Source organism: Canis lupus, chromosome 6 (genome assembly GCF_048164855.1).
Source record: "Canis lupus baileyi chromosome 6, mCanLup2.hap1, whole genome shotgun sequence".
NCBI classification, from domain to species: domain Eukaryota; kingdom Metazoa; phylum Chordata; class Mammalia; order Carnivora; family Canidae; genus Canis; species Canis lupus.
The window spans coordinates 30,674,100-30,684,592 of NC_132843.1; the positions used below are offsets into that span (position 1 = coordinate 30,674,100).

General features: G+C 37.1%; 1 long non-coding RNA gene across 1 annotated transcript; it reads left to right on the plus strand.

The window, feature by feature from the left end:
• Positions 1-6,449: 6,449 nt before the first annotated feature.
• Positions 6,450-9,427, plus strand: LOC140634679 (uncharacterized). The gene is made up of 3 exons (XR_012032073.1): positions 6,450-6,563; positions 8,087-8,212; positions 9,328-9,427. It is a non-coding gene; the product is annotated as an uncharacterized lncRNA (long non-coding RNA).
• Positions 9,428-10,493: the final 1,066 nt, after the last annotated feature.

Genomic DNA, 10,493 nt, shown 5'->3' on the forward strand with positions numbered 1-10,493 from the left:
ACTGGGGTGCTTGGGTAGTTCAGTGGGTTGAGCATCCAACTCTTGAGCATCAAGTCATGATCTTGGGGTCGTGAGATCAAGCCCCACATCTAGCTCCATGCTCAGTGGGGAATCTGCTGGAGATTGCCTTTCTCTCTCTTTCTCTCTCTCTCTCTGCCCTCCTCCTTGCTCTCTCTCTCAAATAAATTAATCTTTGAGGAAAAATAAGAGATACTTTAACCACTGCTGATAGGATGGAAAGGGCCTTTAGTGAGGGCATCTTCCCTCACTTGCTCCAGGCAGAGGCTCTGAGGAGTCACCTGGCTTTGCTTAGTAACCCAAAGAGATTTAGATTTGAAATCAGATGAAAAGATAACCATAACTACATGGAAAGACTGACTGAGGCTCAGGCAATTGGCACAGAATTACTGGCTGCTTGTTATATAAGGATAATTTCATCTGCTTTAAGGCAATAAAGGAGAAAACCAGTCCCTGCTTTTGTGATTTGCCAATATTCCTTCTGCACAGCCTGCTTAGCCATTGTCTGGTTATAGGAGTTTGAAGCATGTGTGAAAAATCAGCCCATTGCTGGTCCTTTCTGGATAGTGACATTATCTTCTCCACACAGGGGCTGTCACAGGCTTCTAATAGAGCCCTGTGGATGGTGGAGATAGGAGGCTATTGGACCAAAAACCTTGTTTCTTTTAATTCTTTCCTTTTACAAATGATTAAAGATAAGTTTCCTTTTTCTTTAAAAGACAGAATCCAGAGAATTTCTAATATGTATATCTGACATTTTTTTTTCTTGGCTTTTTTTTTTTTCTTTTTCCACTGTTGTTTTCCTTAAATCCTTAACATCTTGTGTCATACTTCTCTTGTACTCCTCCTACCAATAATACTATTAGTAATGTGTTCGAATCATGGATTACCAAGCCTGAGGGAATACAGACATGAAATGAAATGATTAGACTGGCTAGGTGTCCACTGGAAGAGACATGCAGGGGGTTTAGTGGGAAGAGTAACTTTTGTGAATTTTCACTGGCCCATTGTCTTCTACCTAAAATTCGGAGGGGAAAAAACATCCTTCAGGGCAAAAGTCAGAACTGAACATGTCAGATAGCTCAACTGATGCTGCCTGCAAGAAGATGCTTTCATAAATCATCTTGCTGGACCACCTACTGAGTCTTTCTTCTTGTCAGTATTGTCACTCAAACACTTGCCTAAATTTTCTAACAATATTTTTTCAGCTGTTGAGTAAGGAGCTGTCATCAAGAACAATGTAATTGGTCAAGTATGTGGTGTCCATGTCACTAGTAGAGTATTTGACGATACTACCCTCATCTACATGGTTAGAGTCCGTCAGCTACGGGGCCATACATAGGTTTAAGCCAAAAGTAAACAGATGGCACAAGACCAGATAAAATTGATCAATTGTTAAATGTATAGGACAGAATGGTTGTTTTTTATGCTAATGGGGACTGATTGCCTGCTCAGAACTAGAATGCATGGCCTTTCTCTCTTTGGATGTGGTGTAGACAACTTCACAGAGGCATCTTCTCCTGCTGTTACTAGAGATCATCCTTCCCACAGAGAAGGCATTGTACAAGCTACTTTATCTGACCTTTGCAAGTGCCGGTGTTTGAACCAGAGCAAATCCAGTGACTTCTGGAATGATCTCTCCTCAGACAATCAGCAGTGCATACTGGAACCAATTTATCATGAACAAAGAGCTGGAGGATATGCCTACTTACATACATACATGTGCATATATATTCACAGACACATATATACAAACACACATGTACATATACAGAGGCATATGCAGGACATACCCATATAGACATGCTAAAAGGCTTTCAGCATCTAAAACCCTTAAAAGCTGGAGATCTAAGGTAGGGACACAAATACGAAATAGAAATAGGTGAGCGTTATTCATCCCAACATAGTCAAGTTAGCTTTACAAATTCACAGCCAAGTGTGTGTTTACAATGCTCTACAGGCATTGTGACATCACAGTATGTATTTCTGATTACTTGCCATCTGTGTGATTGCCTTTGTCTCCATTCGTAAGCCTTCAAGTGCTTGTTTCTAGAAATAATGCTTGTCTCAGTTTAGTCTGGGGGCTCCTGGAAAGCAGGGTTTTCTCATATTTGCTACCTAATAAGGTCTTGTGCAGTACCTGGCATTCAGTAGGGTCTCAATAGTCGCTAAATGAATCACATATTCCATATACTATTCAATGCTTTAATTCATTCTGAATTATTTCTCATTTTTTATAAAGATTTTATTTGTTTTATTTAAAGAGGGAGAGAGAGAAAGAGAGAGCAGTGGGGAGGAGCGGAGGGAGAGGGAGAGAGAGATTTTCAAGCAGACTCCCCACTGAGCACAGAACCTGATGTGGGGCTCAATCCCACGACCTTGAGATCATGACCTGAGCTGAAATCAAGAGTTGGATGCTTAACCAACTGAGACATCTGCACACTCAGTTTTGAAGACAGATTCATTTATTCACCAAAAATTATTAGCATATGCTATTTATGTGTGGTGGTTCAGAAGGGGAAAGAAAAAAGAAAAAACCTCACTTGCCTTGAAAAATCTATTTTCAAAGATTGTGTGTGTGTGTGTGTGTGTGTGTGTGTTTTGTGTAAAACACTGGGAGAATGTTGATGGGTCTTTATGGCTAAGATTTCACGCATTTTTTGCTGTAATAAAATTTATAAAATGATTTAATCTATATTAATTTGGATAATATGGTGTATTTTTCTAAACCCTGATTTTGATCATTACCCCCAAAGAGAAGTTCTTATATTTTTGTTTTTAATAACATAACTTCATTATTTCATTATGGGGCAGAAATCAAACCGACTATACTTAAAACTGACTTGGACCTTTTTAAAAGAAGGTTACAGGGTTATAGATGTTGTTTGTTTGTGTTTTCCCATTTTATGCATCTTGCTCATCCCGGGTCCCTGTGGGCAGCTGGAAGGAAAGGTCAGGTTACTGTCAACTGTGAGAAAGGGCTGTTTTGGAAATGTTTCCAGCTGAGATCTCCCCGGCGATGTCACACCTTGACATGTGAAATAATGTCTTAAGGAGATGCCTTTAAAATTCATATATAAATCTGTTATGTGATTATGTGCATGTGAGTCTTATGTTTGTATGAGTATGTGGAAGTATGCGTGCTATGTGTGTGAGAGCACACGAATCTGTGCGTTTGATGTGTGTTTTGTGTATGTCCATATGTGTCATGGGTAGTGTGCATCTTTGTGTGTGGTGTATTGTGCTTATCACATGTGTGTGTATATGTATTGTGTTTAGTTGTGCATTTCTTATATAGATGGGTAAGTGTGAATGTGCTGTGTGTGGCAGTTTTGCATTTTTTTTCATATATACTCAACGAAGTGAAAGAGAAAATGTGTCATTATCTGTGGAGAATACAGCCTCAAATTAAATAGATTAAAAACAACCTTTCCGAGGCTGTCAGAGAATATGTTGAAGGGTTTTCAAAAAGGGAAGGAAATCTCTCGGGCAACCATATCTATATTTGCATTGCCTGTTTCAGAATAAAGACAAAAAAATAAACCAAACACATCCACGCCACACGCTTCTGACACAGAGTCATATTTTGAAAAGTGCTGGCTGGTAGCACCTCCGTGATGGGCCTGCCTGTGACATTTTAAGATCACAAATTGCTGCTAGGAAACACTCCCTCTTTTCATATTTACACTTAAAAAACCTTTTCTTCTTAATGGTTAATTAGGTCACTAATCAAAAGAAGCTCTTAAGAGGAAAATGAAATGTTGACATTTTGCAATTATTTGCTACTGTGAATAATACATAAACATACTACTTATGGAGAAAGTGGCTTTCAACCTCTTTTTCTGCCATGAAAGCTCCTGCTGACAGCAGAATCCCTATGTGTTGGGTCACAGACTGACACACTACCTCTCCCCCTTCTTGCATTCATTTTTGGGTCATTTATGTGTCATTATACTGTGCTTTTCCAAAATACAGAATCACTGGTTAACCGTGTGTATGTGTGTGGTGGTGGGGTGACGGGGGCATCTGGGCGCGCATGTGTGGTGTGGTGTATTGTTCTCATCTACTTCCAGTTACGTCATGAGTGTTAACATCCTGGCATAGCACTAATGACTTGAAGTAGAAATTCCTTCAGAAATCAGTTTAATCAGGGATGTCTGGGTGGTTCAGTGGTTCGGCATCTGCCTTCAGCTCAGGGCCTGATCCCAAGGTTCTGGGGTGGAGTCCCACATCAGGCTCCCCACAAGGAGGCTGCTTCTCCCTCTGCCTATGTCTCTGCCTCTCTCTGTAGGTCTCCCATGAATAAATAAATAAAATATTTTTTCAAAAAATCAGTTTAATCAGAAATTGATAATAGATAATCTAATAATTCCAATAATTCAGCCCCGCTGTAAGCTTTTCCTGAGGTCTTCAGGACCAGGATTATGCCAAGCACTAGTGATATGAAGATGGCTGGGACACAGTGCTGTCCTTCCAGGGTGAATGGGAGATCACTTACCCAGCCACATCCAAGGACTGTCTTAGAAAAACATACATAAAGTGTTTAGGTTCTTGTTTTGTTTTTCCTCTGTATATCAAATGACCTTTTTCTTCTACCTCACCTCAATCATCTAATCCCATTGTTAAAACCAACACCAATAAGTTCACCCCTCCAAAATCTCAACTTCAGACACGCTTCTCTCTAAATCTAACCTTTTATCATTATAGCTTACTTACCTCCAGGACTTGCTACCAGTCCACTGTAAAGCAGGCCCCTTCTACCCCCCACTCTTTACCACCATCTCTACTACTAACCAGTCATGTCTGTGTCTTTTTCCCTCTTTGCATAAGGAAATAGTTATTAAATTTAAGGGCACATCTCACACAGTATAACCTCTTCTAAACTAAACTAACTATACACCTGTAAAAACTATTTCTGAATAAAGTCACATTATGAGCTTGTAAGTGGATATAAATTTTGCAGGGACACTATTCAACACCACTACAGTGGTGACTGAGTTCCAACGAAGACACACACATTCACAAACATGAGGTCATTCAAACTCTCAAAGACTAAATATTCTCATTTTATTTTTTTTAAAAAAGATTTTAAACCACTGAGCCCCAGGTGCCCCTAAATATTCTCATTTTCAAAGGGTGTATTAAACTTGCCCATTTTCCTCACTGAGTGATCAAGAGTATTCACATGAAACATTTTGAGGGAGAGCAGTTGCTTACTGCAAGAGTCTATACTCATGTATCAAATACTTTTTTTATATGGAAAGCATCTTGAGATATATAATGTTTTGGAATATGTTCTTATGTGTATAAATAAGAAACAAAACAAGATATTCCTGCATATAAAATTTTGAGTGTAATTCATGATACGAATTCCACACTCAATTTCTGGTAATATTTTCAAATATAGTAATTAATTATCAGTGTTACACATAATTGGAAAGGTTTTTAAGACTATTTCTCATACTCCCATATTTTAGAGATTGGGCAACTGAGAAATTGAATTACATATCCAAGTTTGTCCAGCCCATTGCTTGCAGAATGAGAACCCAGCTCTTACTTCCAAGTGAAATTATTAGCTAATATAATTCAAGTGATCTGATTGGCTCAAAATCTTTAGTCTCTCTTCCTTGTAGACATTCTGCTGCAAATGGTACCTTTAATTGGAAGGCAGCAGGTAGACACTGGAGTGAAAAAGGCTGTTTAGAATTCAGCTTAGGTATTGTCTAGTCACTTGACACTACTTGTGTTTCTTAATTTCGCTCATTTGGTTTCCTCAGCTGTAAAATGAGAACAATATTCATTCATAGAGTTAAAGTAAATAATATTCATTTAAAGTTAATGAATCACTTTTAACTTTATGTATCTATATGCTACATTTATTAACTTGACGTACACCCACAGACTAAAGGAGATTAACTATGTGTAAGTACGTACACACATATACAAGTGCACGTGGGATAGTATGATAAAAATTCACACTCAGTAAAGGAAAATGAGGATGAGGATGATGATATGATCAAAATAGTAGAGAAATGATCCTGTTTGGGGGAAGCAAACATAGCACATATTTTTCTCAAGAGATTGATAGAAAGTAGTATAATTTGACCTTGCTAGGTCCTTTGCTTATGTCATCTTATAAAATCTGCTCAACAACTCTAGATAAAAAAGATCACAATTTTACGATGAAAACATTAAGAATCAAACATTTAAATAAGTTGCCCCAAAGCACTGACTTAATATGTGTGAAAGATGGATTTCAAAAAGATATCTAAGGGCCTAGGTTAGGATCCGTCTTGAAGCTGATATATATAGACTATAAAATATTTAGAGATGCAGAAACTAGAACTGAAGTATTATAGTTGTTTAGGAAGCCTATTGACATCCAGGCACTGATGGACGAGTCAGTAAATACATGCTCCTGTACCTGGCAGTTTCCAGACACCTTCCAAGCTCAGATCCTGCCTCCAGTCTGCCTCTCAGGATGACTGCTTGATTAATGAGCTTCTGTTCATAAAGCTTTCTGATGAGGAATATGCACCATGGCTGTAAGTGGCAAGTCATATCATTGTTTGGATTGGCATTGAGACATGCCGGCAAAATCTCTACCCCTGTGGCTAAGGAAATGGAGGGATAATATAATCAAATCTGTGGATTCATACACGACAAGCCTGTAGGCTTATCGTAGGGGGCCACTTTGAGTAGAAGTCAGTTGGATTCCTGGCTAGATGTTATGTGTTCCAGTTCCCTATGTTTATTAAGTATTTTCAAGATTATATCTTAACCTAATCCTTTCCGAGTCTTTGGAATTCATTCTAGTTTAGCTCACAGATGAATGAAACACAGCAGAAGTTAAAGAAAATGCCAGTGTGTTGGTTTTCTGTGAATATTTTTGAATTGGGGCAGAATCTGGGCAGGAAGGATACATTAAAAATATCTTCAAGATATAGGGGAAAAATATAAAAATTTAAGCATAACTTCTTGTGTGTGAGCATAAGTAAAGAACTTAAAAGGGGTGTTTTGCTGCAATGAAACGCCGGGACACCTGCACCCCGATGTTTCTAGCAGCAATGGCCACTATAGCCAAACTGTGGAAGGAGCCTCGGTGTCCAACGAAAGATGAATGGATAAAGAAGATGTGGTTTATGTATACAATGGAATATTACTCAGCTATTAGAAATGACAAATACCCACCATTTGCTTCAACGTGGATGGAACTGGAGGGTATTATGCTGAGTGAAGTAAGTCAGTCGGAGAAGGACAAACATTATATGTTCTCATTCATTTGGGGAATATAAATAATAGTGAAAGGGAATATAAGGGAAGGGAGAAGAAATGTGTGGGAAATATCAGAAAGGGAGACAGAACGTAAAGACTGCTAACTCTGGGAAACGAACTAGGGGTGGTAGAAGGGGAGGAGGGCGGGGGGTGGGAGTGAATGGGTGACGGGCACTGGGTATCATTCTGTATGTTAGTAAATTGAACACCAATAAAAAAAAAAAAAAAAAAAAAAACAATTCTTATATAGATACAGAGTTTTTAGAGAATAGTCCTAGAAAATTTATTCATGAAATAAAGTGCTCTAGACCCCTCAAAAAAAAAAAAAAAAAAAAAAAAAAAAAAAAGGGGTGTTTTGTATCTATTAGGCTTTCAGTGTCTCAAGGTATATAGCTGAGGGTGCACCTATTTTTTTTATTTGCCTTCTTACTTCTCTGAAATCTCTAAGAGTGCATCTGCCCAGCTCTAAGATAATGAATTGATTTTTTTTTTAAAGTATTAGTTAATGGTCGGGTTTGTGTGTGTGTGTGTGTGTGTGTGTGTGTGTTTAGGGTACTAAACAACTTACTTGATTTGATTTGAAGCACAGGAAACAGTCTGAATGAAAGTTGGGTTATTGGTTTATATTTCTAGGAGTTAATTTTTTTAGTTACTCAGGAGTTTTTCAATAACCCTAAGATTTATGTACAACATATATTTTCCAAAGAAATAGAAGTACTTTTGCAAAATATAATATGCTAGCTTATAAGGCCAGTCTTGAAATTTGCCCATTTATTCATTCATTGTTGAACAGATGTTTCTAGAGCAACTATTATATACAAGAGGTACTGGTAGGACTCATGAGTCTGCTACAGGTGGCTGCACAGAAGACTCAGCCTTGACTCTAGGAGTTTCTTTAGAGCCCTCTGGTGACAGACAGGTATGTTCTCATTTCTTTGTCTCACAGATTGCATCTAACAGGTGCCACATGAATAGGACTCGCAGAACATACACTTAAAGAAGTTTAAAGGATTCACTAGATGAGGTCATGGTTTGATATTTTAGTCCTTATGTTTCTCGTGTGCCACCTGTCTCAAGGTCTAAAATGCCACCATGAGTGAACTGTAACTTCCTTAATCTTAAAGGGGATCTAAAAAAAATCTTAAAGGAGATCTAGCCTACAAGATCATTTTCAGTTAGAGTACAAATATCCTTCGACAAAGTAAAATAAGCAAGGATTAACCCCCCTTCATGACATCATACCCTGGATACACACACATAAGCACATATACATACTCCCTGAGAATATATTTATAGACTTGTCAAAAGTACACAATATTTAGTAAATACAAAAAAAAAAAAGAAAAATAATAACACAGGAGAGCAGTCTATTAGACATCATGTTAATCAAGAGATCAAAGTGAACCTCATCAGTAATGGAACAAATCCCCACCACGTGCAATGAGAAATACCCAGCAGGTTTGTTTATCAGTGAGAGTCCTGCCAAGGGGATGCATAACCTGAATCTAATCACAAGGAAATATCAGAAAAACCCAAATTGATGACCATTCTACACAATAACTCATCTGTATTCTTCAAAAGTACCAAGGTCATGAAAGTCAAGGACAAGCTTTCATGGAACCATTTAAGATTGAATGTAACTAAAAGAGTTTGGCAGCTAACTAAGATATAGTATTTGGAACTGAATCCTTACAGGACATTTCTGGGGCAATTCTAAACATTTGTTTGGGGTCTGAGGATACATGGTAGTCATACAGCCATGTTAATTTCTTACTTTTGATGGTTGCATTATGGTTTGTAGGATAAGGGCTGACAAACTTTTCCCATAAAAATCAGGAGAGCACATGTTTTCAATTTTATGGCCCACATGATGTCTATCATAACTACCCAACTCTGTCATTGTATAAGGGAAATAATCATATATGATTTGTAAACAAATAAGTGTGCCACGTTCTAATAAAACTTTACAAAAACAGGCACTGGATAGGCTTTAGCCAGTGAGCTGCAGTTTGCTCACTCCTAATTTCTTCATAGGAAATATACAAGAAAGTTTCCAGGGGTATTGACACATCACATCAACAAGATACTGCCCAATGACTCAAGAACAGAAAAGGTATTGTACTGTGATTGCAACAGTTTGAGAATGTCTCAAAATTAAAATACATATATACAGAAAAGTGCTCTATTTCAAACATCTGTAAAGACGGTAAATCTTGGAAACTTTAAGCATCCAATGATTTAATGTGTAGCTCTAATGAAGGTGATAAAGTTAGTGTCAAAGTTGACCAGGAGCTATTTAAATAAAAAATGTTTTCATACAATTTGATAATAAAAAACTGCAATATTTCCAAAGAAACACATTTAAAAATATGTAACATTAAATACACATGTAATACTAAGCTTTAATCAATTAGACAGCTTTAAGTAGACATATGAATATTTCAGCAACAGCCTTAAATGTTTACCTTTGATTTTATTCAAGTTGAGCAAAATGTTTTATTTGGCTTTGTTTTTCATTGAGAAAACAAGCAATTATGACCACATTCAGTTTGCCTGATAATACCTATACATGAATGGTGTCTCCCACTCTATGTTCGATTGAAGCAGTCAAGAGGAGCAGAAATGTCAAGCTTTATGACTCTGGGCAACTTATCTAATATTTCTAAGTTCTAGTTTCTTCAGCTATAAAATTAAGTTATAATGAATATGGAAAAAATGGTCATTTTTTCTTAGCATATACATATGCTCAATTAATATTAGCTTTCTTCTATCTCTTTCTGTTACATTATTTAAACTTAATTGAATGCTTTCTAGCACCAACAATACCCTAAAAATGCTATAGATTGTTGAAGGTAGAAAATTTTTACATTCCTTCCTAGAAACCCATGTGGTACAAAATATAAAGATTGGGGTGGGCAATTGGTAAATATTTGGTGACAAACTGATCCAGTGAATTCTCTCAAGATTTCTCTCATTAGCTCTTTCAATATGTGTTCTTTTTACATGTTGTCATTATCCTATTCTGCATATTTGACCACTTCAAGAAAGTACTAGGTAAGCAGAATAGATTTATGTTATTTTAATAAATTAATTTTATTTTATTTCCACTATATCCTATGTCTTGGGGGTATAGCATAATAAGAAAATTACCACCTCTTATTAGGAATGTATCCTTGCCAAAACTCATACCAGCCTCCCCA